We start from the raw sequence: 8,880 nt of genomic DNA, 5'->3' as shown, positions 1-8,880 counted from the left end.
TCTGCCGGCAGGTCAAACTCGATTTTCTCCTCCATGTTCGCGCTTTTCTTCTCTCCTCCTCCGCCTCCTCTGCTTTTTGGTGCTGTTCAATCCAGAACGACAATTTTAAAAGCGAGCCACAAAGGAAACACTGTGAAGAAGGCGTTTTAAAGAAATTGTGTTGTAAAGCAAAAATGAATGTGCAGATCCCTTAATCAAATGAAAGGATGCACCTGGGGTAAAGTGTTTGATTTATCTTTTTGTATGCTTAATTTTGTATTATTATTTAATACCAATATTTCAAATGGCAACTGAGGGGTGGCAGGTGAGGGGAGCAACAGCCCCGTGGGATCCAAGAGAATAAATGTACAGATTGTCTACAGATTGTCTACAGACATACACAACACATACACCAACGTATGTACACACACATGTAAGATCATATATCATAAGCGTGTAAGAACGATGGGGGGGTTACCTTTCTGATCTTTTCCTTCCTCTGCACATTTCAATGGTCACACCTGCAGCTAATGCATGCTAAGGAGGAAAAGACCTAAATTTAAACTCAAGTAGTTGGATTGTTGTGGGAAAACTGTTTTTTTGGAGGAGGGAAACCAGAAGATTTTTAATGGAATTTACAGGATGACATACAGAACAGAATGGTTTTGTCTGTTTGTATAACAGAACAGATTTACACCTTTCAGAGTATTTTCAGTTGACATTTTTTCATTTTTTCGTACTCTTAAGGATGGTGTTCCAATGAGCTATGTACCTACTCTGAGAATTCCTTGGTGGTGGTTTTCTCTGGCTAGACAGCTGTCATCTAATTTTCTAGTAAAAAAGAACAGTTTTCTATGTCTTCAGCATACACCCATAAAAATAGCAAAAATCAGCCAAGGCAATTATTACATTCAGAATGAGTGTGTGTGTATGTGTATTTTATATGTGTAACACGTATGTGAGTGTGTGAGTGTGTGTATCTGTGTGTTGGTATAAGTGCATCGTGGCAACATGTGCTCTAAAGGGATAGATGTTGCTACAAATTTGACCATTAAAACAAGTAAAAATACAATGGCAATCCTCTAAAAGAATGATTCCCAAAAGAATTGTATTTCTACAACTACACTTTCAGCACTTACTCACTTTGATCCCATGAAAAAGTTCTTTGCTGTCAGTGGTTCTGATATTGCAAAGAAGAAAAAGAGGAAGAGTATCACCGACATATCTTCTCTAAATTCATTAAGCTGCTTCTCTTCCTTACTTCTCCTTCTACCACTGTGCTCCTTTTTCAGCAGCTCTATAGCCAAAAACCAGTAAGGTGGCTCCCCACAAAATCTTCAATGCAATTGTGATGGGAATATGTTTAGCTTCAGGATTTTAATAATTTTTCTGGAAAAATCTGGTGCTGAAGGTATATAACCAGAGTTCTGATTAGCCCAGGAAAAAAATTAACTTTCCCATTCATTTCACTGGGCACTGCATAGGGATATTTATCCAATTGTTGAAATCATCTCAAATAATCAAGGTTTTATACTATAGAGTTGGATTAGTAATGTCATCATGGATGAAAGAAATATATACGGGGAGTTTTCCATCGCCACCATAATAGCGCCTGGGTTTAACAAAATCTCATGTTATTTTCACAGGACTGATTTAGCTACCACTTTGTGTCTGTACTTCAGAAAAAGTGATGTTCTAAGATCCAGTCCCACAAAATCTTAAAATAAATGTGTAACTTCTCTCAGATAAATAAATCACATTTGAGGTATATGGTCCTTAATTATATCCTCTATATTATATAGAGGAAGGACAAATGCTAGGTCATTCAGCCTTGGTTTTAGTTGATTCTGCATATAAATAGATATTTAAGCAAAATAGGCTGTTAAATATATATACACACATATATACACGTACACCCCCACTCCAAATTAATAATTCCTATTAGCCAAAGGGAAGAGAGGGGATAAAATAATAAAGATCAACAACATATTTAATTTCCTACTGTTCTAGCAGAATATCCCAAACTCTTTACAGTCAATGACAGATTAAAATTGCTCAAGAGATAGATTAAAAAACAATTAAAATTGCTATTAAAACATCAAAACAAAACAAAATAAATAAGCTCCCCAAATCTTTCTCATCTAATCCTCTTGAAAATAATTAAAGCTTTCCTTTAGCTACTGGCTTAGAACTGTCAAATATTCTTAAAAAGATGGCCCATGATACTATATTTTCCTTAAGCCTTTTTGTCACTCTACTAAATTACTCTCTCTCCTCAATCCATATGGCTGCAGGCACTCGCTTTTATGAAAATACCCATCCTATCATCTGACCTGGCGAATGGAGCTCAGCTGGATCCCAGAGACTGCGTGGGATCAAACCGTGCTCCAACACGACCAGGTTGTCAGGTCAGAGTGACACAGTTGGGAACAAACTTTCATCTTTGCTGTTGTACACGTAAAGCTGTAGTAGATCTGGCAAAGCAGCGTGATAATGACCAACGGGATACCCTGGTCTGTGTTTCCATATTACCTGACCATTCCAGTCTATCAAAAGTTGATGGGCTCTGCCCACATCTGGACTATTTTACAAGTAGGTATCATTTAAACATTATTACTTATTAAATCATGAGTTGGTATTTTAAGTATATTTACAATTACCAATTTTTGAAGTCTTTACCCTTTCTCAAGTAGTAAGCAAAGGTCACAACTTTGAAGTAATAGTATACTGTAATTAAAAACAGAACCCCACATTTCAAAATCTGTCAAGTATTTTTCTTCTGGAACGTGCAACAGGTATGACTTTTTCCTGATCATACTCATCCATATTTTTGTAACTGCTACGGTAAAATAATTTATTGGAGGGCATAATTTGATGGGATTGAGGAGAAATATGCTCGGTGATTTGGGCCAAATAACAGGCTTTCATAGTCCTTCATTACCTCGGGATTTTGAGAGTGTATCATTATTTAAATTTATTTTACAGTTGCACCTGATATTCTTAATAGATCATTTTCTAAACAGGACAGGTGGTTTTACTGCCTGCAAAGTAAAGATGTCATATTGTCAAGTATAATTTTTAGAGGCAACAAACGTACCACATGGATAATTAGTTTCACTCTCCCACGATTCCATATAAACAGCTCGTGAAAGACTGTTGTGGCAACGTCGCCAAATGTCTCTAGATATATAAATTACACACATATGCCTATTTTTATAAATGAGATTTGGGAATATCAGTAGCAATCGCACGGTGAGAATATTTAGCTCATTTCAGAGGTTGTACTGTACTTGCACTGTATGACTGCCCCATTGCCCCTGGTATTTAATAAATATCAGTATAACCACAACATTAATTTTTCTGTCACCTAAAGTGCTGGCTAAGAACTCTAGTTTTTATCTGTTTCCAAATGTTCTGCAGAACATCCAGTTCCTCCCTCAGTCTGCATAGATTTTTTTGATAACCATGAAGCGCAGTGCGGCCAGACACTTTGCCCTCTTTGTCTCGTCTCTGTGCGACAGATCTGGGATGAAATTCCCCACTTTGCCCCTGCAGCAGGGCTAGTTTCAGGACCTGCAGATGACTCTCTCACTCCAGGTGTGTTGCTCTCAGTGGTGCGCTCCAGCTGATGCCACCCCACGTCATTCCTCCGTGGGGTGCTTGGAGAGCAAATGCCCCTCTCATTCGTTCTTACTACGTCTGTAAAGATCTCTCATTGGTAAGACGATTGCCAATGTTTTGCCGTTGTTTACAGTCCAGCATTGATCTGTATCACTATATACCCAAATAGGAGCACAGAACTTGTTTTATGTAATCTGATATGAACCACACTGCAAAAATTAAGATTCCATTATTGGCATGTCTTCCTGCCTACAAGCTAGAAAGCTCCATATATGAGCTACTGTCACCTTGGAAACGTTCAGAAAAGAAATACCAACTGCCTGTAGAAGCGCAGTATGGAACCGTATAGCAAACTGAACTGTCCAGTTCTACTAAGTTTCAAATTGATCGTGAGGTGGTACTAAAACAACCTCACTGAAGTGCCTCTAAATTTAACTTCACAGTAAGAAAACAGCAGGATTTTAACTTAGACAAGCTCGCTCCGTTACCCAGCTTCTCAGAGGTATATCACTGGTGGTCAGTGACTACAAAGTCTAGAAGAGCAGCACTAACCAGTGCCTTTTTGTAAATCTCCTGGAGCTTGAAGCTGGAACAGATAAACTGACTTTTAGTTGATAGACATAAATTGTGGATTGGGAGATACAAACTTGCCTGGGGAGCCATAATTTAGCATCTCCAGAGGACCTGCAGCTATCTTCTCTCTTCTCGTATCTATATGGGAGATAAAAATCTAGATTGCCTTTCCCTAGTGACAAAGTATTCACCTGACACACCATCATGACCAGCGGCCATGAAATCACTCCGTCAGACGTAACTGGCAGCGTGCACTCTGAAATGACTGGTGCTGATTGGAAAGGAACTGCTGTAAAACTTTAATAACAAAACATCTGGTGTTTCTGTATTAAGTTGGATTGGCAATTTGAACTTTGTTCCAGTTCCGAGTGAACACTATGTCGACATTTCCTACATTTCTCATCACCTGCGAAGGCCGAGCCTCTGGCTGCAGCAGTGGTTATAACCCAATATGGGTCACAGCAAAGTTACAAATCACCTATTCTTTTCTGACTCAAGTGCTGGTTAGGTTTTCAGGAAACTTAGAGGTTAACCTCAGATTTATTTATTGCTAAAACTACTGTCACCACTTCTTTTTGTTGTTACTGTTATGGAAATAATCCAAACAGTTGTATACTGGGACTGAACAAATACCCTGAATAAAAATAATATGAGAAGCTGAAAAACGGTGATATTACCAGGTGTTCTTACACGTGTTTTCCTGAGGAAAAAAACCATGCTTGGATCTTTTACATCCTGACTCTAGGAGTGTGAGAACTGGCAGGTTCAGAGTTAACAACAGTTATATCTATTCTAGATCTGCAGAGAGAGCTATACAGTTAATCACTGCATATTTTTAGCCTACATCTTGTAGCTTTAATCCTGCAAATGTCTGTATGTAATTTGTTTTATGTAATATGAATAGATGCCATAAAATCAAGATTCCACCGTCTGTGGAGCTAAGAATGTCCGTATATTTCTAAAGAATGAGGACCTATGGCATACGTGTAGGACAATGAATTGGTCACTGTGAGTAATATATACTGTGGGGAGCAGTGAAAATAAATCCTTAGATTAGCAGCATGTGCTTATATCCATGGTATCAAAAAAACAGATCTTACTTCTCATGGCAACTATGAAAAATCACAGATACTGCTTACAGCTGAGGAACATTTTAAATTAAATAACTCTGAGAATGCCTTCTGTCTCTGTGTATGGCTCCGTGTATATTTCGGTATAGAGCTCTGCTTCAAGAATACTGTCCCAATATTTTAATAACCGAGTCACTTTGCATCTTTGAATAGCTGAATTCCTCCAGCATGTCCTTTAGGCCTGGTGCCAAGAATAAAGGGACAAGAATCTGCTTTTCTGTGAATTGAACTGCACCGTTCCTTAACTTTGTCAAGGTAATACGTGGAATAAAATAGAAAGAAAACCTCGTTAATTACCAATTAAGAGCTAGAATCTGGTAACTGAATGCATGGGAGCAAACACGCGGGTACAGATTCCTCTGAAAAACAGACTATTCCAACTAAGATACATTTTACGAACACAGACATTTAGCTTTAATACGTAAATTACTGAAATATCATCTAAATACTTTTTCACTCAGTGATTTTGTGCGTACTTGTAACAGTTGTTAAAGTGCTCCAAGGAACCTCAAAACCTGCAGTTTCTGCTGAAGCCAGAGGAAGCATTCACAGTGTGGCATTGTAAATGGGCAGCGCCATCAGTACACGTGATTTTTGCTGTAATAACCTTTAATTAGTAACTAGTGGTGGCATCCTCTTGTCAGAATAGCACAGACTTGTTTCTGAGAAGACATTTAAGACAGCTCTTTCTGGACTGAAACTGGGAAATCTTCTGTATTGGGGAACGCGGGTACGGCAGCCTCCAGCCTGGCTGACTCCCACATTGCCCAAAGTCGCGTGAATTCACGACAATTTTTTTTTTTTTTTTAATCACAATGCCACCAACTTGCCAAAAATTTACAAATGGACATAAAACAAATAGTAAGCTGAATTTTCGGTGCAATTTCATGTGGAGGAGCCCACACCAACCCAACCAGGCGCCACCAGTGCTGCCGCCCAGGCCGTCAGTCACAGCCGTGCAACGGGAGCCTCAACGCCACCGGGTTTTTAAAGTACCACTCATCTCTTATGTATTAGAGAACATGTCAAAGGCTCACAAAAACCTATAAAAAATCCTTGCCAATCAAAACCGGAGAGACGACGCGTGTCACAGTAGCTCAGGTTTTAACCTACACTACTAAAAATAAAATAATCAAGCCGGGGGGGGGGAACCTCGATCAACTGCTCATCTGGTTCCGCTCTTCGTAACCCACTGGCTTGAATAAACCCCTAACCCCCCGCCTCGCAGCTTGTAATTCTGCTACCTATAAGCACAGCCCCCCGCCGCCCAGGCACTCCGCCGCCATCGCCCCCCCTGAGGCGCTGCCCGCGGCGCCGCCCGCCCCGGCACGCACCACCCCGCGGGGCGGGAGGGGGGGACGCGCTGAGCCGTGCCGCCCCCTCTAGCGGCTGCGGCCGCCCGGGCTCTCTGCGGCGCCCCTGCCGCGCTCTCGCGGTGGTTCGCTCCGTTGCCGTGGCAGCGGCTCCAACGGCCGCCGGGTGCAGCCGCGGGGGTGGGCGGTGGTGAGGAGGTGGAGTGGGCCGCGGCCTGAGAGGAACCGGGGGCGGCGGTGGTGAAGGGCGGGAGAGGACCAGCGGTCTGCCCCGGCCAGCCGCCGCGGGAGGGGGCTGCGGCGGTCTGCTCGACCCGGCCCCGCGCTGGAGGCAGCGCTGTGGGCCGGCCCTCGGGCGGCGGTTAGCTGAGGCGCCCCGGGGCCGGAGGGGGTGCCGCGGGCCCGCCGCCGGCCCTGGGGCGAGTTCTGGCGGTTTGCGCGGTGGTGCCCTGGGCCCTGTAGCTGCGCCGGGAATTGCTGGGGTACGGCGGGGCTCCAGGGTCGAGATGGTGTTTGGAGGAGGGGAGGTCGAGGCGCCATGTGGCGTTCTGTGGTGTGAGGAATCGTGGAAGCAGTGCGGTTCTTGTGGTCTGGCTTGGGATCTCCTTACAGGAGGCCTTTGGGCCTTCTGCCATACTGTAGATTTGGGGCTGATTTACCCAAAGCTCTGTTGCTGTGTGAGCCAAAATGGGCAGGACATGGGAACAACCACAAAACCACAGATGAAATACAAAGAGTAAATTTAATCTCGGTACCTTGCAAACCGGGGGAATCTCTGAAGCAGCACCCAGGCAGAGACACACGAGTGGGAATACAGGCTCTGCGGAGCGCGGTTCTTGCTACAGAGAGTTTTTGGTACCGAGAGAGTCCTTGCAAGAGAGAGAGTGTGTTTGAAGCTGCTGTACATCAGGGACTCAAGCAGGCGTAGTTCTCCACTGTGCTTCGATCTTTTCCAACAGCAGGGCAGGAGTCTCAAGCATGTTCAGTGAGGTGCCTCTGAGCCCATCGCAGGGCTGTGGTACCTAACTGCTGATGTTCTACTCGTTCAGCACACAAGACTAAATGAGTAGTGTGATACATGCAGTTTCTGACAAACCAAGGGCAAGTCACTTAAACGTGTTTACTATTTCTCTTGCCAATTTTCCATTATTTTCCCACAGTTGCGTTGGAGTTGCTCTGCCTGACGATGCAGTGGCTTAGCAGAAAGTGTTTGGGCAGCTGCTGGTGCATTGGCAGCTCATTCTATGTCTGTGTTACTTTTTTAGTGCCACTAACATCTTTAAATCAACCATAGCCCAGTGTAGGAATTCTGTCTTGGTTTTAAGGTGGTTCTTATCATTTAGTTTATTCTGTACTTCAAATTCCATGCTATGTCTTCTCTGCTCCTTAACTAGAGAAAATAGGTACTCATTGCTAGTTTATGTTTTTGAGTTCTGCAAAAGTATTTACATAGATGCACTCAAAGCTCAGCCGCCACCTTTGTTAAAATTAATCATATGTACAAGCCTCTGTATGAGTAAGATCTTGATGAAATGCTCAATCATGTGGTAATAACTCACTTGAGATGACATGGAATTTACTGAATTCTAATAAATTGTATCAACATTTGAGAGCAGTTTACTTAACATTGAAGAACTGCGTAAGGCACAAGAGCAAGTAGTGTTTGTTGGAGGTGTTCCCTGATCATCCTGGGTAAAGTGGTTGCCTAAGTGGATAAAATAGATTCAGAAGTCTTATTTTATTATCAAACTAATTGTTATTAAAAAAATAAAAACATGGTTGCATCCTTTTCTTTTCTAGAAGATATATTAAAGTTGATACTCAAAATGTGTGACTACTACAAAGGTGTATGATTGTATCCAGTTCTTTCACATGCATTAAGTATTTACTGAATGCTATTAATTTATCTCAAGATAATAGTCACCATAAGTTTGTGGAGATTATGTATATAAAATGAGTGCTCTTCTCTTTCTTAGCCTGGTTGTTTCAAAAAAGCTCATTATGGAAGATAAGGAAATCGATTATAGTAGGGAAGAAGAGCAAAAATCTCTTCTACCATTTCTGGAAGAGGAAGAAAAAGAAGACAAAGCCCATCAGTTCTCTAATGTGGAAAAACACTGGGAAGGTGAAAATAATGAATTGTTTGATAACTCACAGAAAACTAACATTAATGTGGCTTCTGATTTAGTAGCTGGGAACAGTACAGTTCTAGGCTTGAATGATATTCCAAGTAAATGCAATGACTCCAGTAAGTGTTCTCTAGC

This window comes from Charadrius vociferus, unplaced genomic scaffold (assembly GCF_000708025.1).
Source record: "Charadrius vociferus isolate BGI_N301 unplaced genomic scaffold, ASM70802v2 scaffold477, whole genome shotgun sequence".
NCBI classification, from domain to species: domain Eukaryota; kingdom Metazoa; phylum Chordata; class Aves; order Charadriiformes; family Charadriidae; genus Charadrius; species Charadrius vociferus.
The sequence above is the reverse complement of the archived record's forward strand: the minus strand, read 5'-3'. Positions refer to the sequence as shown.